The sequence below is a fragment of the Pteropus medius genome, unplaced genomic scaffold, assembly GCF_902729225.1.
Source record: "Pteropus medius unplaced genomic scaffold, Ma_sr-lr_union100, whole genome shotgun sequence".
Classification (NCBI taxonomy): domain Eukaryota; kingdom Metazoa; phylum Chordata; class Mammalia; order Chiroptera; family Pteropodidae; genus Pteropus; species Pteropus medius.
The window spans coordinates 19,220,342-19,244,098 of NW_024349801.1; the positions used below are offsets into that span (position 1 = coordinate 19,220,342).

A 23,757-nucleotide genomic window follows, 5' to 3' on the forward strand; every position below is an offset into this window, starting at 1 on the left:
CCGGCATAAGCCTAGAGGGATTATGAACACAAGAAGCCCTAGCACAGAGATTCAAGTCAAAGAGAGCTCTAGCTTTTGCAAATATGCACTTGAAAGCATTCAATGATTGGCTTACAAAGGCAGAACCAATTCAATCCATGGACATTTTAATACTCTTCTTGTGAGACGATAATTGAGAGAGAATGATGCAGGGATGATATACATCAATAAAGCAGTTACCAACCCAAGTTAGTGGAAGAAATCTTGCTAAACGCCCAGGTCTAAGCCTTGTTCTATAGCAGAAGCAACTGGCAAAGCCAGCTATAAAGACTAAACTGTTTAAGCTGGAACAGGCGGAGCACACTACGGCTACCTTCCCAGAACGCTGCCAGACTGACTGCCCAGGAGGAGACGGGAAGTAGAAAGGGTGACTCCAGAGAAGAAGAGGGCGATGTAAATTTATAATTATATACAATGTAGTAAGTCCTATGTGTATATATTACAGGCTTTTAAAACAATGCTTTACATGTAATTCACCTTTCTATTATCCCCATTTTACAGATAAGGAAACTGAGGCAGAGAGAGATTCAATAACTTGCCCAAGGTCACTTCACTATTAAGTTGCTAGATACAAGGTAGTGTGTATAATAGAAGCAGGAATCCCAGTAAGATGGGGAGATTGGTGATCACCAGGGAAGACTCCTGGGAAGAAACCTTGAACTGAGAGTTTGGGAGAATGAGCAGGAAAGAAAAGAAAAAAAATTCTATGCTCAGGAAATTGTAGGAGTGTCATACAGAGGCATGAACTTGTTTGCCATCTAAGGAAAGATAGGTTGCTATAACTTGGAGGTATAGCAGAAGATGAGGCTAAAAGTAGATCAAGAAGTTTCGGCCTCATTTTAGAAGCTAATGGAGTCATTGAAGCTTTTTAATTAGGAGAGTGAGATGCTCAGATTCATGATTTGGAAAAGTGACTCTGTGCAGCTGTGAGAGGAGGGATCAGAGAGTGCCAAGATTGGCAGCCAGGAGACCAATCACTCAGGTGAGAAGCCCTAAGTCTTGAGCCAGGGCAGAGGTTATGAAAGTCAAGGGGAGTGCTCAGAGATATTTAGGAGACAGAATCTACCCGACATGGAGACCGATTGGACTAAGGGTAAGAAGGAGAGGAAAGGGTCTATGCTATTAATTATAAATTTTCTGTGTATACCTCTGTTGAAACAAATAAACGTTGAAAAATATAACTGAGTTATCACTTTCTTTGAACTACGACATTTAAAATGGACTTTAGTGAAATCATAGGTGAAAATAGATGTTGTTTTGTATGTCTTTCATTCATTTGTTTATTATTTATTTATTTGTTTATTTATTTATTTACTCTTTTATCAAATAATATGCACCAAGCACAATGCTGGACACTGTGTTACATTGTGAATGAATGATACTAATTTGGTCTCTGCTCTCACAGTGATATTATGGGTCAGAGCCATTTGATGTGACAGAAACATAGACATAAATAAAATAGGTGCCTGCGTAATTTTCTGAAAGATTCCCTAGGATGAATCTTATCTAAAACTTTATTTCCTATGCCACAAGTTCAACGAACGTATATTGAGGACCCGTAATATAGCAGGGTTTGTGGCAGGGATAAAGCAAACATGAATAGACAAGATACTTTTGAATAGTAATGAGTGCTAAGAAAACAAAAAATGTAATAGCAGTGGCAGGGCAGGAATAAGGTGATACTCTAGTTTGGGTAGTCATCAGGGACAGCCTCTCTGAGGAGGTAACAAAAAACAGAAACCTGAGTGGCAACAACAGGAATCAGCTAGGCAGTATCTGAGGGAAGAACATTCCAGGCAGAAGGTTCAATCAGTGCCAAGGCCCCGAGTTAGCAATGAGCATGTGCTCGGGAGACAATAAAGGTCAGTGTGACCAGACAGAAAGAGTCCATGGCTTACATTAGAGTTCATTCTTGCTGTTGTACATTGTGTGAGCTTGGAAAAATGTACAATGATATGTATTTACCATTATAGTATCATATAGAATAGTTTCATTGCTCTCAAAATCCTGTGTTCCACCTATTCATATCACCCTCTTCCCTCACTTCCCTAAATTCCTGATACCCACTGATCTGCTACTGTCTCCATAGTTTGGCCTTTTCCAGAATGTCATAGAGTTGAACTTATACATTATGTAGCCTTTTCAGATTGGCTTTTTTCACTTAGTAATTTGCATTTAAGTTTCTTTCATGCCTTTTCATGCCTTCATAACTCATTTCTTTTTAGCACCAGATAATATCCATTCTCTGGATGTACCACAGTTTATTTATCCATTCGCCTACTGAAGGACATCTTGATTGCTTCCAAGTTTTGGCAATTATGAATAAAGCTGCTATAAACATCTGTATGCAGGTGTTTGTGTGTATGTAAGCTTTCAATTCCTTTCAGTAAGTACCTAGGAGCATGATTATTGGATCATATGATAAAAATATATTTAGTTTTGTAAGAAGCCACCAAACTATCTTCCAAAGTAGCTGCACCATTTTGCATTTCTATCAGCAATAAATGAGAGTTCCTGTTGCTCCACATCCTTGCCAGCATTTAGTGTTGTCAGTCTTCCAGATGGAAGATTTTAAGTGCGACATAATTGATTTATAATTTTAATATATCCCTCTGGCTGCTGAATGGAGGAAGCACTGTAGGGAAGCAAGAGTGGGAACTAGAGAGATCAATATCCAGAAGCCACTGAGTTATCTACGTGAGGGATGGTGATGTCTCAGAGAAGCGCAGTTACAATGAAAATAAACAAATTGGAGCAGACTTGAGTTATATTCCGCAGATAGAATCAACATGACTTACTGATAAATTAGGTATAATGGGTGAAGATTGAAATTTTCAACCTGAGGAGGTGAGTATGTATTTGGTGGTGTCATTTATGGAGATTCAAGACAGAACTGGTCTGGGAGGGAAAGTTAAAAATTCTATTTGGCCATTTTAAAATCTGAAATGTTTGCTGGATATCCAAGCAGAAAAACCAATTATACTAGTGGATATTCAAGTCTAGAACTTAGTGGGAATGTCTGGGCTAGAGATATAAATGTGCGGACCACTGGCATATACACAATATTTAAAACAATGAGATGAAGACAGTCGCCTATGGAAAATAGTATAAATGGAGAAGAGAAGAGGGCCGAAGGCCAAGCTTTAGAGAAGAAAGCTTTCATATATGCCTTTAGGAATAGGTAGGATTTAACCAAGAGAAGAATGAGTCCTCTGTTGAAGTAGGCACAGTCTACTTTGGAAGACAAATACAGAAGCGATTATTTAAAACTTTGTTTTCTCTTGTAATTACGATTTTGTTTTCCAAACTTCAGTTACAATAGACTATTTTTAAAAGTAAGATTTGACCTTGGGAAGGTGTTAGAGGTTCACGAATAGCCTCTACCTGAATCTCCAGACAAAAATCACTGAAAGCTCAAGCTAGAGTCCAAATTCTAGTTAATGTTTCGCTATTTACCTACTAAGTGATGTAAAAAAAAAGGAGCTGGCCCATGCTCTAGCTCTTCATCTATTCTTGTTGTTCTTCAACAAGCCCTGAGGTTGACGGTGGGCCTCAAAGCCCCTTGACAAAGAGAAATGGGCTAGAACAATGGAGGAGATCATGAAAAAGGGGCTGTGCTGTTTGAATTCTTAAATCACAGCTTTCCTGGCTACCCTGGACTTCGAGTGTCCCTTCTGCTGTGGATTTAGGCTGTAAGCATATTAATTTAGACTCTGGCTCTCATTTTGATCAGATTTGTTTCTGGCTTCCATTGTAGCTTGTCACACAAATGATCAACCCTTTCTTCTTTTATTATGGCTAGAATTAGGCCAATTCACACACCATGCTTTCCTTATGCGGGTGGTTTCTGCCTTTATACTCTCATTCCTGCAAAGATGCCTATTAAATATTCAAACGGAAAGGTTAACTTGATAGAAAGTCAAGGCTGGAACTCAATGAAGAGTTGTCTCTTCATTCCTGGGTGTGCATCTTCTCAAAATCTCCACCACTACTCTTAACTCCTGTGATTTCTGAGAATGTACAAGACAGGAAGTCTTGGGAATGGTCCAAGTGCCTACTTGACCTATTGGGGACCTAGGTTGTCTTTCATTTCAGGGTCCCACTTTACTCGTCATTGGAACTGGTCACACTAAAGAATTTCTCACACTGCACTTGAGGAAACAAAAATCAAACTGTGTAGTGTGACTACTCAACAGAGCTTTCTCACATGGCTCTTATGTAAGTTCTCTCTCAGTCTCTTTCTTTCTCTCTCTCTCTCTCTTCTCCTATACTTGCATACCATTTTGCACCTCTTGAACATCTCATCTCAATGGAATTTGTATTATAGTTTCTCTTTCAGGTATCTCACTCCTTGAAAGAAAAAAAAATAATATATCTTACCAACGTTTATAATTTAATAAATAATAATTTATAATAATTTATATTTACATAGCGGATCATATATTATCTCCATTTTTAAAATATAATAAAGAGAGACTCCATTTAAAGAGGAACTCTAACTTTAAAAAACTAAAGCATTTTTAAAAAATACTTTCCAAATACTGATTATCACTGCAAAAGACATTTCACTTATAACAGGTAAAAATGCATTTAAATATTATATTCAAAATTAATATATAAAATTGAGAAAATTTTATGGAACCCCAGGGGTTGTGTCCATTACTCCTAAAAGACTCTACTCTCAATGAAAGGAGCACCATCCAGGAGTGTCAGTGGCAGAGGGACCAGGTCTGTAGACTCCCAGAGATTGTATCAGAAATACTAAAAACAATAGGAAGCAGTTGGATCTAGTTCAGTGCTTCCCAAACTTCTGCTATCTGTATGTTACCTTCACAGTGTTTGCTACACGAGTACAACCTTCTTCTTATCATGATCATTATTATTATTATTATGAAAGCAATTTTTTTTATTTCAATCTACTTGCTTTTTCTTACTGAAACAAATTTACTTCAAAAGAAAAAGACGTATGACAAGTTTATTACACTAGTAGTTTTCTAATGTTCGTTATAATGAATACATATTTGAAAGTGTTCCTTATTCTACTAAAGTCAGCTCAGGTAGCTCACTTTGGAAACCCCTGGCTTATTGATAATAGGCTTGATCTTTGGAGTCATACAGGCTGGACTTCAGTATTAATTTCTGCAACTTATTAGTTGAGTGTTCTTGGGAAGTTATTTAACTGCTATGATTCCCAGTTTTTCTCATCTATAAAATGGGAACACTCATACCTACCTCAGAGGCTTGTTTGAAAGACTTAGGAAGTGATGTATGTAAGGCATTTGCCATGCAGCCTGCCACATGAAAAGGCCTAAACAGGTGGCCAGCGAATCATGTTTTAACAATTTGCTCTTATTTGAGAAGGACTGGGAAAGGCAGCTTAGTCCGGGTCAGTGGTGGGGAGATATGGGACAAGTGCCCAGAAATTAAGAATTCCCAGAGCCCCATCAGGAGAGGCTTCGAGTGAGAATCACAGCACCAGGGTACTTAGCATTCCCCAGAACTTGAGTCTGAAGGACTTTAATAGAAGCTCTCAGAAAAAAAAGGTGGGGGGAGGATTACTTGACTGACTACATTTTGGAAAAACTGAGTTAAATAAAGATAAATATTTCTATAGGCCAGGCATTTTGAAATCTTTAAGTCTAATGCACAATGAGAATCTTTAAGAAGAGAAAGTAGTATGTAGTACTTCACTTCCATATTTTTTTTCGTGTTCTTTCTTTCTTTCTTTCTTTCTTTCTTTCTTTCTTTCTTTCTTTCTTTCTTTCAAGAAAACACTATGAAAGTAGGGTGTGAAGAACATACTTTAGGAAAGTGTTTTAGACCAGATTTCCCCTGAGACCAGGTAGTGGATAGGTTCTGCAACCTTAAGAAACAATGCATAACAAAACCAATTTCTCCATAGGCTAATTGATATAAACAAGAGTTAAGTCTCGATGGCATCTCATCAACATTATGATGAAACTACAGTTGAACAAAATGACCTATTTGAGGACCTTGAGAATCTCCTGCAAAGTGATGAAAATTAGAATTTTAAATCTATAAATCCTAAGGGTTATGGGGTGATAATGGTAGAAGACTACTTGTTTTAATGCAGCTCTAAAGACTATCTAAAAAGACAGTCTACTTTATATTCCCTGGAAATTTTACTTTGTATTTTACTTTGTATTCCCTAGAAATGTATATGTGAATGTACACTATTGGGTATATGAACCAGGAGTAGAAGAAGGGAAAGATGGAGAAGGAAGCAGGGAAGAAAAGATTCTAGTTCAAGGTTGCATGGCCACCCCATACAAATTGTTTCATCCTAGAGAACCCTCTAAGAACCATAAGAAATGCATCTTAGAAGTGCCTCCTTAGTGTAGAAAGGGGAAGGTATTTATGTATTAGCTCCTATCTCCCATTTATCAAAGGTTCACTGATGGGGTGTTAATTCCCCCTCATTTCTAGGATGCACACAAGAAGTCAAATGGGTTCCTCTGGTGACTCACAAGGCAGTAGACCCAGGGCAGGAGAGAGGAGGTGCAGCATGAGCCTGAGGCACAATGTTCCAGGTCATACTTATGCAAAGCTGGCGGGAGCCCACAGAGAATTGGACCCTGTGACAGTGGCTGGCATAAGAAACAGGTGAGGCTGAGAGGATTGGAACTGCTTATAAACACTCATCCCAGGATCAACATGCTGTCTCTTCCTTGGCTACCTGTTGAAATGCCAACATTGAGCTCATTCCTGCTGAGTAGAAAGGCATTCTACTCAGGAAAAGTCCAGGATATAAGGGAAAAAAAGTCTGTATTTATCTCAAGGCCCTACAATATAGAAATGTGCTCTCAGATTCCATATCTCACTGCAGGTGTGAACCATCTGCAGCCACCTATCTTCCATGGCTTATCCATTCAGCCCTTGTGCCTAAGGCTAGAAACCGTAAAAATGCATTTTTCTCCAATGTACTTGTTTCTTCTGCTCAGCACAACTGTCTCTGTCCTGTTAGTCCTTTAAACAATAAGCTCCTTGAAGACTGAGCCTATACCTTAACGGTCTTTTCATCCCAATCAAGCACAATTCCTGATTCCTGGTAGATTCTCAATAAATATCTGTTGAACTGAATGGAACCATCTTAGGTGATCCCAGTTCTGAGGTCCTCCTGTGTACCCATAGTAGTTCATTTTGCATCTGTTCCTACACCTCTTCCCAGTTGGAGACTCTGAGAAAAGGAATCGAGTAATTAAGAGAGTGGAAAAGAGGAGCCAACTGAAGCAGGGCTCACCTCAAAGGTGTCACTGAGCTCCTCTTAAAGGGAAAGGTTGAGATGAAAGTCAATTTGCAACCTGTTTACAGTTAAAATTACAATTTATACTACTTCTTGGCCTTGGAGCTTGCTCTCTTGCCTCATTGCTGTTAGAACACATCTTATCATAAGATAGCTTGGGTTTTCATATCCAGCATTTCTTGACTCAGAAAAAAAAGGGAAGAAGTAGAAAAAAAATAAAGAAAGATTGATAAGACACAAAGCAAGACCACTAGCTAATCATCAGTCTACATGGCCTTCCTCCACAGTGGCTCTCCAGATCTAATAAAAGTTTCCAAAGGGAAGTCACTAAGAATATGATGATCTGCCTTCTAAGAGGATAAACTTTTTGTTTTCAGCTGCCAGAAGCATGGAACCTCTAAGCGATTGACAGGAGCACTGAGCTCAAGTCTTAGTTCCATCATGTCTGAGCTGTGGGATCTTAGACCATTCAGTCTCACTGGTCCTCAGTTTCCTCGATGATAAACGAGAATCTAGACTGCCTGCCCTACCTTCTTCCATTTTCACTGAGCACATTTAAAGCTCTCTTTATACAGACCTCTTTTAGAGAACACATCACATTGGATCATGAGTATTTGATTATGAGTACTGGATCAATCAGTCTGATTAGATTCTGATAAGCAGAGAACAGTTTACAGTTCAGGTTAGCTCTGAGCTCCCAGTGCTTAGCACAGCAGATGCTCAATAATTATTTGTAAAATAGAAGCTGGGGATGTATGGGACAAGTTACTTAAAAGCTGGGCATCCATGCAACTTTAACAATACTCTTTAGCCTTTTGCCATTTCCATGCTAATAATTCAAACGAGGAGAGAGAACTTTGCGTGGACACTGAAATGAGTTAAATGTGGTCCCCCAAAATATATATGCAAGTCCTTACCCTGGTACCTATAAATATACTCTTATTTGGGTGGGGGGGAACAAAATTTCTCTTCATTTGTAACTAAAAAATCTCAAGATGAGATCATCCCAATTAACTGGGTGAGCTCTCAATCCAGTAACAAGTGTACTCAGAAAAGACAGAGAGGGAAAGGCCATGTGAAGACAGAGGCAGAGATCAGCATTACACAGTCATGCCCAAAGAACACCTGGAGCCACCAGGAGGAGCATCCAGGGGAATAAAGCCCTTAAGACACCTTGACTTTGGACTTCTGTGAGAGAATAAATCTCTATTATTTTAAGCCACTAAGTTTAGGGTAATTTCTTTCTGCAGCCACGGGAACTAATAAAGCCCCACACCTTCGAGATTTGTCCCTGCCTGATCTGAGTTCCCGTTCCTACAGCAGCCATGGGGAAGCGCAGTCTCCAGAGGCCATGGGCATTGTCACCAACAACTGGGGCCCTTGGAAGCCCAGTCTCCCTGCCATGAACATAAGTGATCAAAGTTTCATTCATTGTTTTCAACTACCAGCTTTAGAGAGAGTTAGAAAGCGATGGGGAATTCAGAGTAATGCGATTTGTCATCCAGGGAAACGATTAGATGAGAAGTCACCAATTATTGGCTTGCTCAGCAGAGGGAAATGAAAAATAATTGTTGGAAATAACACAGAAGCCCTCAGAAACTGAAGTGCTCTCATTTGTGAGACACCAGCGTTTGAAAAAGCTTTTGGTGTGAAATTGCTTCTCTGCATATTACTAGAAAGGTCTGTATGCTTTAAATCTGCCAAAGGAAAATTATGTTACATGGATTTGTGTGACTGTTATATTGGTTGATATTCAACATTAACTAATAGCTCATGAGTGGTTAGTTGATTCCCTCTAAGCCTCAGTTTCCCCATCTATAAACCGGAGACAACAATAGTTCTTGATTCACAAGTTTTGAGTAGACATAAATAAGATAATTTTTATAAATGGTTAGCACAGTCATAGAACATAGCATCCAATAAGTGTATCCACTATAATTATTGGTCTTACTATTGTTGTTATCTGTGTCAGAAGATAGTAAAGCAACAGAACAAAGTAGTTAAAGCTCAGGCTAAGAAGTAGACAGTTATGGGTTGAATGCTGGCTCCAGCGCATACAGTGTGGTACTGAAAAAAACCACTACGCCTTTATTTTTTTTATCTATAAAATAGGGTAACAACAGTTATCCATCTAAATCATAGAGTTGTTAGAAATTAAAGTGATGGATGTAAAGCATTTAACGTAATGCCTGGTAATAGTCATTCAGGTTCCATCTTGCTCACTCTTAGGGATTAAATTTTATTTATTTATTCATTCCGCAAATATTTTAATGAGTGCTTATGCTTTATGGCAGACAAGTAGTAGGGGTTTAGCTGTGAACAAGAGAGTCACAGTGCCCACTGGGAGCTTACCTTCCAGTGGGAGAGGCATTAGCTAATCATGAAATAGATGGAGGTGACTGCATGTATCAGAAAACCATTAGAGACAGTGCTGTGTTTTTTTTTTTTGAAAATTCATTGACATGCCACTGGACGTAGAGTATATCAACTGATGAGACCTGAATGTGGGCAGAACCATTTTGTGATCCCTTCTGCCCCCCCCTGCCCCCCCCTCCCAAAAAGGGAAGAAATTATAGATTGCTCTAAATTCAAGTGGCAGGTGAGTGAAATAGATGACAATACGGTGCCCGGGAGACTCTGACATCGGTTGCCCACTCCGGGATTCTTCCCTGACACTCTTCACCTCTTTAATTGGGTTCTAAATAGGGGACCTATTTGAGGGCAAGTGGATTCTCTTTTGGTGCAAACCAGTGAAGAGCCAGTCTACATATTTACATCTAGGTTATAAGAGGCTGGGAAACAAGATGAATAATCTTGACGGCACACCCTAGTGCAAGAAGAGAACACAACAGGAGTAAATGTGGAAATTAGGGGCTGGGCCAAGTTTAACCAGGTCTTTCCAAACCACAGAAATGAGTTTCCTGCAAGTAACAATTTAAATATAATGTGTTCAGTATACTTGTGCTCAGTGTTACAAAAGCTGCCAAGACTTGGTGGAGTGTCTAACATGGTGAGAATCAAGGCAAAGCCTCAGAGGAGGTATTGCTTACATCATGATATAAAGGATGAGGTGGATCAGCCCATGGAAGCCTACCTGGCAGCAGGAATAGCATGGGCTAAGGCTCTGGGACACTGGGAACCGAGTGGTGAAGTGCTGAGCAAAGGGGAGAGTGATATCTGAGGAGATCAGAGATATATGCTGATCATGCAAACATTCGGAGGCCAAGGTAAGGAGTTCACATTAATGACCTCTTAAGGGCAGGACATCTCAGAAACCTATAGAGGCCTGGGATCCTGGGATAACTCACAATGATAAGGTGTCAGAATAGAGTTATAAGAAATAGAGTATACTACAAATATTTCCATGTAACAAATTAACACTTTCGTCACCCAAAATTACGATGATATCTAAATGTATTATTTACAAGATAATGAAAGGATTTATTTTTTAAAATTAATGCATTAATAGTGAACTACAGGTTGTGTGGTCTGGAAATGGGATACATGTTTCAAGATGTATTATGAATGTCTTCGCTTCATCTTATGATATCTCTAAAAGGTTACTTTAAGAAAAAGTCAGAAATCCACATTTGAGGGCCTTAGCTACATGGCCCTCTCATGCAGGCCAATCACCCCTGTTCCTGGCCCTCTGATGGGGCCTCCTTTTAAGGAAACTGAGCCTAAAGGTTTGCAGGAAAAGATGGATTGTCTAAAGAGCCTGTGACTCTGCAGCACTCACCACTAAGCTGTGGCCAGCCACTTGCACAGTGCAGAGCCCACACTAAATGCTCACTAAATGTTTGATGAGTGAATGAGTAAAACTATTCACAAATGACTGGATGTTAGCACAGTTCCTTCCTGTACAAAAACCCATCCTAAGGGACATGATTGACTTCCCTATATCAAAAAAAAGGTCAGAAAGCAAAATGAAAGTCAGACACTATAAACAGTTTGGATGCCCCAGTCATGTCTTTAAATTGTCAGTTTTTCCAACACTGTCTCTATCCCTTTGCAGCTGTAGTTTGAAGTGGAAAATGTGGTGGCCTTAAAGCACCAGCACACAACCAGACAATTCCATTTGGTGTGTCTGCTGCTAGGTGTGCCTGAGCCCTGCTAACTCAGGCCCGCAACCCTAGGCTTCTCACCATATAGGCAGAGGGTAGCTTTGAAAGGACATAATGTTACCCAGAACTGTGTTCTCACTTTTGCTGTGTGGGAGAGGAGGTGAAAAGACTTCAATGTTCAATCTTGGATAATTTATAGGGATATCTCATCTCTGCTCTGAAACTCATTTATAGAAGTTGTATCTTTATTAACTCGCTATGTGAACTTCAGCAAGTCAGTTAACCTCTTTGGAATTCTTGATAAAGTCCAAATTATATAGAATTTACCTCATGAGACTATTGTCAGGTTTTCACGAGAAAAGCATTTAGTAAATGGCTGATAAATTACAGGGGCAGATCCAAATTTCTGGAGACTGAGGTAAATACAATGTGGAGGGCCCTCATTAAGAAAAGGAATTTAAAATCATTAAAATCAGGTACAATGTTTTAGAAAGTGAGAAAACATGAATCTTAAACTTCATGGCAATTTTACCTTGGGGAAAATGATAATCAGATGATAATCAAGAATTATTAGCACAAACTTTTTGGGTCTTCATAGAACGATATGGGCTAGAAGGGGGAATTTCTGACCATGCCGCCATTTCTCAGAGTAAAGAAAATTTGCATTTCCTGAGAGGGTCTAGGTGATTTGTGCTGCCTAAAGTTCCCTTTTTCTCAAGGTGATCTCAAACCTCAAGTTCTCTCCTATGGAGACAAGTCCAGAAGGAATGTCTCAGGGCATGATTTAATATGATTCAATCCAATGCATGTCTCTGGCATACAATGCAAGAAGACATTGTGTTTTTTACTGTGAGGCTTACATAGGGGAGGAAGATCCAGAAGGAGCATGGGGCAGGGTCCTTGCACTCAAAAACTTGCAGTCTGGTTAAGGAGATAACTCTGGTAAACTGGAATTATCAAATTCTCACTCTCTTTTTGGACAAGCTTAAATCACTCTTATAAAGTATGTCCTGACCTCTCAAGCCCTCCACCTCACTCATATCGTGTGAAGAGCACTCATTTGACATGCCTTCTATCTTGTCCTGTAACAACTCTTGTGTTGTTGTCTTGTTATTTGAGCGTGTGTGTTATTGTTGTTGATAATGATACTGATGTCTCCTCAATAAGATGATCAGCTCTTTGAGAGCAAGAACTAGGTTATTCACTTCCGTATGATCCCACAGGACCTGCTCTGTCCTGACAGAGGAATGACTAGGTATCAAATGTTACATAGGACATTCAGACTTAGCTCCTAATGTGCCATGGGCTGTTAGAAAGAGAAAATGGAGATTTGGTCAGAAGAATTAGAGAAGCTCTCAGGGAGGAGGTCAAGTTCAATCTTCATGAACTTCATTTCTCAAAGTTGGTGCATTTCCCCCCAGTTATGCAATTTGTCATTCCCACTTTTCAGCCTCATGTGACAGTTTGGACTTCTACAGAGAAGCTGAGAGAGAGGCAGCAGGGTGATTTGCCAACCTGGAAAGGGCGGTTGTTCAAATCAGAGAGTGACCACGGGAAAGTGGCAGAGGTAGAAACTAAAAGAGGATATGTTATAACCTCATTTTAAGCTTCTTGGGATAAATGAGGATAGGCCAGGGATCCAAGAGTCATCAGATGTGAGGGGGTCTGGTGAAGGCCAGGGCAGAGTCTATGGCTGAGATTTTTAAGGGCACACTACTATGGGGAGTCACCACAGCACTGGACAGAAATGAAAGGGCAAATCGTGTGGCAGTCTAGAGAACTTATTTCAAGAGAGCAGTGCTCCACTTAAAGCAACTGCAGCCACAGCTGTACGCAACGAATGCTGCAAATGGGAGTGTAAATGCTGGGGGTGGGGGGAGGGGAATCATTCTTGTCACCACCAACAGGATTCCATCTCTCCAGGCAGAGCAATGTCCTCTTTATCCTTGGATCTGGCTGTCAGCTGCCTTTCTATGTCCTGAGGTCAGTACCAGGAATGCCTACCCTCAGAGTTTTCACCTTTCAGAGGCACCCTGACACCTCCTGAGCCACCTCTTCCCAGATTCTTCCACCAGCCAGCCCATCTCAGTTTCTGAATCCTGCACTATTGGACTGCCAGCAGGAAAGACAGCTCCCATAGCCTCTACCTAAGAACGAAACTTTTCTCTCATGGAATGGTGCCCTTTCTGGCCAATGGAACAATGGAAGGAAGAAAGTGACACCAAGCCAGCCAATGAGATGATGTGAATCATCAACCCTGGCAGATATGGTATGACTGACAACTCTATAATATGAATCTCCTACCCCAGCCCAAGATTGTCTATATCTCTTATATTCACACTTAATACTACACTTCTTGGCATTGTTATCTAAGTATCTCAAAGTTTAGGCACATAGTAGGTACTCACTGAACAAATTGGGAAGAGGGTTCCATTAGCCTTTTCCCAACAATAAGACCCTAGGGGTTGAATACATCCCCTGCTGTAGGAAGATCCCATATTCTCAGTACGCTGATTTCTTTCTATCACCTTCATATACTTTACCCCACAAGGGCAAAGCTCCTCTTTAATGAAACCTCATTTGGCACTAGGTAGGCTATCAAGGACATCCCTTTTGCAGTATCTTCTCTTTGTGATTGTCTCTTCCGAAGGGACCGCTGGGAACTGCAAGAGAGGATTGTCGACAACCGATAAATGCAGTCTTCAAAGCCACTCATCCATTCTTAATGGACAGCCCGTTAATTTGAGGTCTAGGTCATGAATTTGAATGCTATGCACCGAACACCTCTTCAGCAAGAAAACCTGGTTTTGCCTCAGGGTAAATGGTGATTCATTAATTGTAATTAAATTAGGCTGGTGGCTTAAACTAGATGTGACAAAATGAAAATCCCCATATAAAACCTGAGATGCATATCACTGGCCTTCTGTCAATAACATCTAGTTTTTGTCTAAGTGGATTTAAAAGGAACAAGATGCCTCTTCTTTAAGAAAAAAGAAAGCTGCTTCGGTTAAATAGGAAATAAATAACTTCTGAAAGTTTCTCTATTTCTTATTCACTCAAGTCCTGGTACAAAAACCACAAAGGACAAATAATAAGCGTTTAGAGTCCCCCTGCTGCTGGGAGGGAACCCGCAGCATCTCAGTTTAGCTCCTTCTGGATGATCACGAAGCTGATCTACCCACCTTCATCTGGTCTTGGGGAATCATCAGAGTCCTCTTGGCCCAACCAATATAACTGGCTTTTGAGGCAGTGGATATACGGGTTAAATTCTTGAATGGAAGTCTGGAGTCCTGAGATATTGCACCTTATTCAGCGGCTAGTTGTTCACTTTGGGACTCTTCGTCCTTGAAGTTACCGTGAGTCAGCTGTAATAGCAGCTGGGGGAAAATAAATAAAACAGGACATGAAGTAAGAGAGAGCCAGGGCAGACCGGAACCCATGACTGTCTATCAGTTATTCTAAGCTCGATGAAGTGGGTGACCTGCAGAAGTTGGCACCTTCACCCACGGGACTGAACTCACACCTGGCCCTGGAAAGTGGAGTAGATCCAGTAGGAGCTGAAGGAGCTGCAGGCCTGGGTGCTGCAGGCCTGGGTGCTGCCCCATGCTGAGAAGGTGAGTCAGCAGGTCAGCAACAATATACATAAGCTGTCAGTGTCTACAGCCATCTTCAGAGCATGAAAAGGACTGCCGCTTAACTTCATCTCTAAAATCGTATGTAAATATCTCTTGTGGCCCTAATCCAAAATCATACAGGAAAGATAACTCTGGGAAACACAAATCCAGCTTAGCAAAGTTAACAAAATAGAAAGCTACCACAGTCTACTCCTTGTCAACATAGTTTCCATGCACAGTTGTTTAAATACACATAGTATCCAAATAAAGACGGTAGCAAAATCTTTTTTACAACTAACATGATGCAACTATTCCTCTTGCAATCAAAACATGTTAACCCTCTCCATAAAAGGGGATAGAAAATCATTTTCTTCATATTTGGCTGATGCCTTTTCTTCTTCTGAGTCACACTCTTTTTTGCTAGCCTGTAATTTACATACCGAGCTATAAGATTAGCTACTATTATTAGCTACTATATTTTTCCATATTTATTGAGATACGGTTGTCATATAACATTGTACTAGCTTTAGTTGTACAAGGAAATGATTTGATATATGTAAATATTGTGAAATGATTACCAACAAGTTTAGTCACCTTACATATTTTCAAACTTTTTTCTTGTGATGATATTAACACATCTATCTATGTTAGAGAAATGGGAAAGGGGAAGACAAATTTGTCTAACATATATGCAAATATATTTATATCAAAATATGGAAGAGATGTTTATAACTATTTCAGTCTTTATCCCTGCAACTTGTCACCTGGTTACACTTGGTATTTAGAACTACCTTCTCCTATTACACATTCTGTATTTCTTTGCCTTTGGCAAGCACCTTGGCTAGAGGTGTTCCTTGTCTAGTAGGGTGATCTAAATCTTTATTCCTGAGGAGTTTGAGCCTGTAGCAGTCCTGCCCGTAGTGAATTGTCATAGTTTTCCATCGACTTTTATCACAGAGAAGTCTAGGAGGGGAATTTACAATATACATTTTTGTTAGTGTAGTCATTTCTTTCTTCTATGGGACCTATTCCAGGGGTTCTGTTGTACGGGGCCTAGTGGGCTTCAACTCTCCATTGTGGTAATTCAATCTAACTTTTAGTCACCAGACCCAGAGTGTTTTCTCTTAAACAAAGTAAATAGACTGCTTATCTAATGCAATTCTCGATGACCGTTAAGTCTCTCTTCTCACCACCAACTTCTATTAAAGTAGCCAGGTCAACCTTTCCACCAAGAAACCCCACTCTGATCCCCAGCCTCATACCTTCCTTTAGCTTAGAGTGAAGCATTTATAGAATGCTACTAGAAGCATTTATAGAATGCTACTTTAAGAATAGAGGGACAGCAGCAAGCACAATGAAGCAATATCTCAGGGACAGTTATCCTGACTGTGAATCACCATGATCAATTAGCCAAAGTCAAACATATCCTGCGTTCTGCATTTACAGATAATGTAATGATGAAACCCCTTGTGTATGCATCTTTGCATACTTGCATACTTGTGCAAGTATAGGACACATTTTTAGAAAGGAAGGCACAGAACATTTTCTTTTAGGGCTTCCCAATTGCTGATTATTTGCTTATGTATTTGTTCATCTGTCTCAACAATCATTCTTTTAGGTCTATAGTAATGATTAAAATCATCATCATCATCATCATCATCATTGTCATGTTTAGCATTTACTATTTGCTAGGATCTTTTCCTATAGTATCTCATTTAATCCTTTCAACTAGGCAAATATTAGGATTCCCACTTCACAGATGAGGGAATGCTCACAATTCCAGGAGCATGTACAAGTGTAGAGTCTGTGCTATAAAGAATGTCAGAGACTCGAGTCAGATCTCACAGCTAATGATTGGCAGAGCCAGAATTTAAACTTTCTCCTTCCAAAAACCATTTTTCCTCTATGTTATGGCCCAGAGAAAAGATAAATAATTCATACATCTCTTTTAATAATTTTGAAATTAGTGTGTGCCCTCGTTATGGGAACAAACCTGATTGGAGACCAGATGAACAATGGGAACATTGAAAGTGTGTGGACCAGACAGCTCAGTCAAATGGTTGCCCAAAGTTGTTTCAGAAACTGGGAGGACTCTAGGAATAAGGAGAATAGTAACGTGACAGAATGGAAAGAATGCAGCTTTTACTATTGGTGTAACTTTGCTCATCAATAATTCTCATTTCCTCATCTGTGAAATGGGGAAAATAACCAAATCTATTTCACAAAGATGTTTCAAGGGGTCAACAATATGTCTAAGTGCCTAGTACACCGTGAAGTGCTATATTAAATGTCATAATTAGTGCTGTAGCAGGCCTAAGAGCCCAACCCCAAGTCTGCAGTAATTAGGGTGTCCATATGTGTATGTCCTGGTTTATCTAGGCCATTCCTGGTTTATCGCTCTTGACACAGTGTCCCATTTGGTTAAACACTTTTGGATTCTCAAAAGTAGCCTGGTTTGAACAATAAGTTATATGGGAGCCAAACGATCAGTATGGGAACAAGTCAACTGTTCAGCAGGTGCAGAAGTAAACCGCTAGCACGGTTTCTACCCCCTGTTACTCCTCTTCCTCTGGAGAGAACTAAATCTAAGTGACTCCAACCAAGAATACGGAGATATCAGAAAGCAGACAGTTCAGCTGATTTCCCACTGCTATTTGGTAGACCAGACCCGGCAAATACCATGCATTACAAAATAGCAAATGCTTATGTTGTACTAATTATGTGCCAGGCACAGTAGAAAGTGCTTTATATTATCAACACATTTAATCTTCACAACAACCCAATAAAGCAGGTTATCATCCCCATGTAACGGATGAGAAATGAGGAACAGAGAGTTAAGTGTTTTGTCTGAGATCACATAGCTAGCATGTGGCAGAGATTGGATTTTTCAGAGTCCATGCTCTGCCTCTCACTCGCTTGAGTTTAAAGGTGCAGAACATCAAAAACCATTGTGGGCAGCATGTTAAGAACTCCTCCACTCCTCTGAAGGAAAGTAGTGAAATTTCAACCTTTGGATGGAGAGTGGCAATTCTTTCCCATTAGTGAACATGGTACTCTATAGCACGTGCTCAGTGCCCCCATATATAACAAGACGCTGAGGTGTCTTAACTTTTAAGGATTTGGAGCCAGGGAATGTGCATGGGATAATTCGTGAAAATCTTTTCTGTTTCAATACTAATGAAGGTGTTGCCAAGGTAAGCTGAGTGAGTATTGCTAATCATACTGGTTTGAGGAAAACTTTTGCAACTCACTGCTGTTGAAGGGTTTGTAGGGAGGAGATGGGATAGAAGACAGGTGAATGGCCCATTGCTTGGTTCTTTGAGCAGAAACATTTTGGGTAAGATAAACTCTGGAAGAGATGAGAGAGGTAGCCCTGCCCAGTTAAATTTAGGCCATTAAGGACATTTGGGACATTTGAGTGATAGTGCTATTCTGAGTCGGCTATGTGATTTGATGTCAGATACCCTGTGTCATTTAAGCTTTCTTTGTACTTCCTAGCTCATAAAAGTTTTCTGATGAACGAGAAGAGAGTAGATCCCAGAAGACTCAGAAACCATTTAAAAATGCCCCAGAAATGTGAAGACCCTGGAAGAGACCTTGCAGAAGGAAAAGCATAAAAGATAAATGTATCAGGAGAATTGTAGTACGATGAATCAAAAGGAACTAGGAATCGAGCTGGCACCATTGAAATCCAGATTTTTACAATTTTTTCTTAAATGTTTATCTGATCGTGCATGCCCAATGTAAAGAAATGGAAATTCTGGTAGTCTCACTCAGAGTAATGACTTTGAATGAAGCTCTGTCCACCAGGCCACCTTCGACTACCTCATAATTGATAGTCACATCCCTCAGGTTGTCAGGACACACCTCTCATGCAAGTGATCGTTAAGTCTCTCTTCTCACCACCAACTTCTATTAAAGTAGCCAGGTCAACCTTTCCACCAAGAAACTCCACTCTGATCCCCAGCCTCATACCTTCCTTTAGCTTAGAGTGAAGCATTTATAGAATGCTACTAGAGGAACCTTTAAGAATAGAGGGACAGTGGCAAGCACAATGAAGCAATATCTCAGGGACAGTTATCCTGATTGTGAGCAGCAGCACTAGCTGGCAGTCTGGGAGGGGCTGAAGGGCTGGGAATGTGCCCACAGCCAGCTAACGACCCCAGATCCACAATGTCAGCTTGTTGCTTGGGGAAGTGGCTTCCCAGCCAGGGACTGTGTGTCTGGCATTTAGGTGTGGCTGTGCCACTAATTTTCATGAATGGAAAGTGGTCAGAAGTGATGCGTGTCCCTTTTGGGCCTGAGTGGATAAGAAGTAGATATGCCTTCCCCTTGCTTTGTTTCCCACTTGTCAAGGACTGGACAAGACTCTGAGACCCTAGAAGAAGCAGGAACCACAGGTGGAAGGAGCCTAGGTCCCTGAATGACCATGTGGAGTAAAGCCACCTCCAGACAGGAACATCTCACTGGACTTTTGCATAGGTGAGAAAAATGTCTATTGTGTTAAACCACTGAGATTTGCCAGTTTGTTTGGTTCAGCCTTGAGCTGATACAGTCACTAACATTCTTAGAAAATGAACCCTGTAGGCCCCAGTGGAGTTCTCATTTTTGCCTCTGAACAAATGAGTTCTGAAAACACGCAGTCCAGCATAGGATTGCCTAGCCACACAGAAATGACAGGTACCTGCTTTAAAAATTCCCATTTTCTCTGGCCAGTACAGTGCCCCTTCTCTCAGGTCTCTGTTAACCCTTCCCATGCCACATAGTGCAAAGGGAAGAGGAGGACCAAAGGAACTTGAACCTTTCTGATCACCGGTGGTTAGCTGGGTTTGACAGAATATGCTCCTGGGCAGCCTGAATTAATAGCCTGTCCCGCCCTGAGGGAGACTTGGTGAAGGTCATTCAATTAAAACCCTTCCCATTCTCACTAGATAAGCTGTTTGGGGCCTCATATTTGGGCTTAGCTCATAAAAAGTGGAACAGACCACTATGGGCTTTATCATTTGATTTCAGTAAAAATTGAGCCTGAATGGATGAGTGTCAGGAAGGCGAGGGGTTACAATGTTATTCCTCTGAGTTAATTTTGATTTCGAAAAATGTTCCTGCTGGGGAAGATGTCTGAGCATTGCCTTCCTGGTTTCACCTCCAGCTCCTGCAAGCAGTCCAGGAGCCATCAATCTCCTTCCAGCTTCTTTCCAGCACAGGCCTCTGCAGTACATCTTAGAATCCTGAGACTGGCCCACAAGGTCTGCCGAGGCCGGCACAGGCTGCATGCGTCCAGGTGTATGCGGTGCCCTCTCATCACAGCTGCCCATGATACCCAAGGAAGAGCAGCTGCCTGCCTTTTCCTCACTAATTTCTCTTCTGTGCTGAGCTACATGGGGGAGAGTAATTGCCTTCACTCTGAGCTCTGACATTCCCACATTCAAGCACCTGCTCTCCCACTGTTCTCCCAATAGGAAAACAATTTCTGCCACACTTGGTGTTTCCTTCACAGCAAACCTGCTGATTAGAGAGACACACTTCAGAAGAGACAGTCGGGGGCCGGTGAATATGGCCAGGGCCAAAGCAGCATTTTGGAAATCTGGTTGGTATTTTCCCTCGGTAAAATATGAACCATGGTGGGAATTCCCCAGGTTGCTGGGCAGAGAGTAGGATTCTCTGGAGCTATTCAGCCCCACTGCATTCTCCTAACGTCAGTAGAAACAAATTAAAACAAAACAAAACTAAACTAAACTAATTCAAGTGAAAAGGAAAACCAAGTCACAGTCATTCAATGATACTATGCTCAATTTATCAGAAGATTTCTCCAAGATTTTCAGTTATTCTATTGCTACTAGAGGGCTGGAATTGATTGATTCCTTTTAGGGTGTGCATTTTCATTCTAGATTATAAGGTGTTATTCTGTAGCAGTTATTAATCCTGGCAGGGTCAGGGGGCCAGTGTAGATGCCTCTCCCGGGAGAGGGGCAGGACACTCTAAGACACTAATACTTCCCTCTCTAGAAGTAAGCTAGGGCCTTAAAGAAACCATAGATAAGAGAGAGCCAGCTCTTGTTGTCTCCTTTTTTCACCCCCAAAAGAGCTCTCAGGTCTTAAGATTACCAATATGTCCCAATTGTTTTTATTTTTATATCTATATTTCTTTTCTTTTCTTTTCTTTTTTATATTTCTTAATCAGGCAAGCAATAGACTTTCCATATGGAAACATTAGAGCAGGAGTTGGCAGACTATGATCTGCAGGTCAGTCTGGCCCTCCACCTAGTTTTGTAAATAAAGTTTTATTAGAACAGAGCCATGTTCATTTGTTTAGCATTGTCTGTGGCTGTTTTTACACTATTGGTTGAGTGTTGAGTAGAGTTGAATAGCCATGCCTGCATGGCCTGGAGAGCCTAAAATATTTACCACCTGGAACTTTACAGAAAAATTAAAAAAAGAAAAATAAGTAAAAAGAAAAATAAATCTCTCATAATCCCCTTATATTATATTACCCAGATATAGCTAATACTAATATCATCCATGCCTCTCTTTTATTCCTATGGAAGCCACTCTTTAGCAAGTGTTTGGTACAGATGTTGAGACTGATGATGCCACACACATCAAGAGTGTATAAAAGATTGATTATTTATATAATCAAGGCTTCCCTGGGAGAGTAGGAAAGAGCTCTCAAACTGGTCTGAAAATGACTTGAGAGAGCAAGGGACGGAGGCTGGCTGAGGGTTTTATGATGGGTAGGGGTGGTGCCAAGGTTAGCGTTCCTGAAGGACGGCAGATTATATGGTTTGCATTTTCCACTGGTGCCAAAAGAGGGGGCATGGGGATTTCTTAGCTCTTCCAGGTGTGGGTAGGAGATGAGAGAGAGGTAAGGCTTTAAAAGCTGTCCATAGTCAAACATTAAAAGACTCCTTATAATAAGTCCACATTTCCTGTCTCACGGCTCCTTTGAATCTACCCATCACATTCCCTTCCTGGTTTCTGAGAGCAAATAAATGGTTTTACTCTAAGCTTCCATTTCTCCTGGGAGGAATTCTAGGCTCATCCCATTACCATCTTTTTGTGGGCTGCCTCCTCTCAGGAAGAGGGCATTGAGAATGGGGACATTTCCTGGGCTGCGGCAAAGAGAAGGAGTGAAGAAAGGAGGAAAAAAATCTCAGAATCTCTTGAAGAGTCAGCTCTTTCATGCCTCGTGGTTCCCATGTTCTGCCCTTTTCTGACTTGTCCTTTGAGATCCTGGTCCCCAGGAAGAGCCAGGTACCATCCTTGCTGGGAGTGAGCAGCTGAGACAAGTTCTGCTTTAGGCCCTGGGGTAAAATTGTCTCTTTCTCTCTTCCTTCCCTTCAGTTTACTTTTCCTCATTATGGGTGCAAAATTAAGATGTGGTCCCAAAAGAAAGATTAAGAAGTTACTCAGCTGGCTGAGGCTCTAGTTCTGCTTCTGGCCTGCTTTATATAAATTTCCTTTTATGAAAAGCTTTTTATTATGGAAATGCTCAAACATACACAAAAGCAAAGAGATTAGTGCAATGAACCCCATGCACTCATTATTCAGCTGAAACAGTGACTATTCAATACTATCTTAGAATCTGTCCAACAACTCTGAGAAATGGGCATTTTCCTTTCCCTGTTTTAGTTACTTGTTTAAGGCCACAGAGCTAGTGTGTGGCAGAGGCAGTAGTGGTTCTCTCTGGCTCTAAATCCCACACTCTTTCACTATCATGCAGCCTCCAGGGAAGGCTTTATGAAAGAGGGAGAACTTAAATCAAGCTGGAAACATCACAAGGGAGCAAGAGGACATCTCCAGAAGGCCTGAGAAGTGAGTCCAGCCTCAACGACAGAGATGAAGAAAGGGGTCTGGCATAGACACTGGCTGTGAGCCTCAAAAGGTATCTCCTGGGTCTTCCTTCTGTGATGTTTGAAACATTCACCCCACTGACTACTCCAACCACCATGAAAACATCCAACCTTTATGAAGATACACGACTGACATTTTACAGGTCTCTCTTCCTTATTGCATGGCTGTTTCTTAAGTGGGGTCAACACTTCCTTTTAAGTGGAATTCACATTAATATGTGCCTTGTTATAAAGTCCCACAGTGTATAGCCTTTCTCTACTTCCTGAGTGTACATGTAAGTGATGTCTCATCACCAGCATAATCTTTTTATTTATTTATTTATTTATTTATTTATTTATGCCACCAGATTGAACGCAGCTCAGCCATTTCGGGGGTGGAGGGCTCTGTTTGCTGCTTCCTGCTTTGTTTTTTATTGAGTGCTTCCAAATAAGGAACAAGAGTCCACAGGAAAGGGAAATGAGTCTTTGAATCTGCAAGAGGATATAGAGGACATCTTCAGCAATTTTAATAATAGCTTTGGAACAGATGGCTATATGATCTCGAAATGATGACAAGTAAAACCCTAAAGAGCTTTATTGTCTCAAGGAAGGAATAATAAAATGGGGGAGGATAGACATAAAATATACAAAATAAGAAGCTGAATAGCCCACTTTTGTGTTGGTTTTATTAATTCGTTAAATAAATTAAACATTAAACAAGCACCTATATGTTTACTTTTTATTCCAAAATATAGATATCTTATGTCTTTTTGTATATAATAAAAAACTATTATTTTTAAAAAATGTGGCCGTGTTTATAATATTTACCCTAAATATGTTTGAACTTTTAATACATACATGAAAAATATGTACAACCAAACATTTTTTTACTTTCTAAATTTTGGAAAGAAATTATGTGAATTGTGACTCCTTGGCCTACAATTAAAA

General features: G+C 40.5%; 2 long non-coding RNA genes across 5 annotated transcripts in view; one reads left to right on the forward strand and one right to left on the reverse strand.

The window, feature by feature from the left end:
* The window catches only part of LOC120623078 (uncharacterized), a 59,214-nt gene extending 44,078 nt beyond the window's left edge, over nucleotides 1–15,136 (reverse strand). Inside the window, exons 1-2 of the long non-coding RNA XR_005658677.1 lie at nucleotides 14,891–15,136; nucleotides 14,550–14,744 (exon numbers count right to left, since the gene is read on the reverse strand). This is a non-coding gene — a long non-coding RNA (uncharacterized LOC120623078). The remainder of the gene's footprint in view (nucleotides 1–14,549; nucleotides 14,745–14,890) is intronic.
* Nucleotides 14,670–23,528, forward strand: LOC120623077 (uncharacterized). Of its 4 annotated transcripts, XR_005658674.1 has the most exons (5): nucleotides 14,670–14,981; nucleotides 19,338–19,463; nucleotides 20,441–20,568; nucleotides 22,701–22,862; nucleotides 23,178–23,528. It is a non-coding gene; the product is annotated as an uncharacterized LOC120623077 (long non-coding RNA). The 4 variants fall into 4 exon arrangements; XR_005658675.1 differs by lacking the exon at nucleotides 23,178–23,528 and having other exon boundaries at nucleotides 20,479–20,568; nucleotides 22,701–23,151; XR_005658673.1 differs by lacking the exon at nucleotides 23,178–23,528 and having other exon boundaries at nucleotides 14,672–14,981; nucleotides 22,701–23,151.
* Nucleotides 23,529–23,757: the final 229 nt, after the last annotated feature.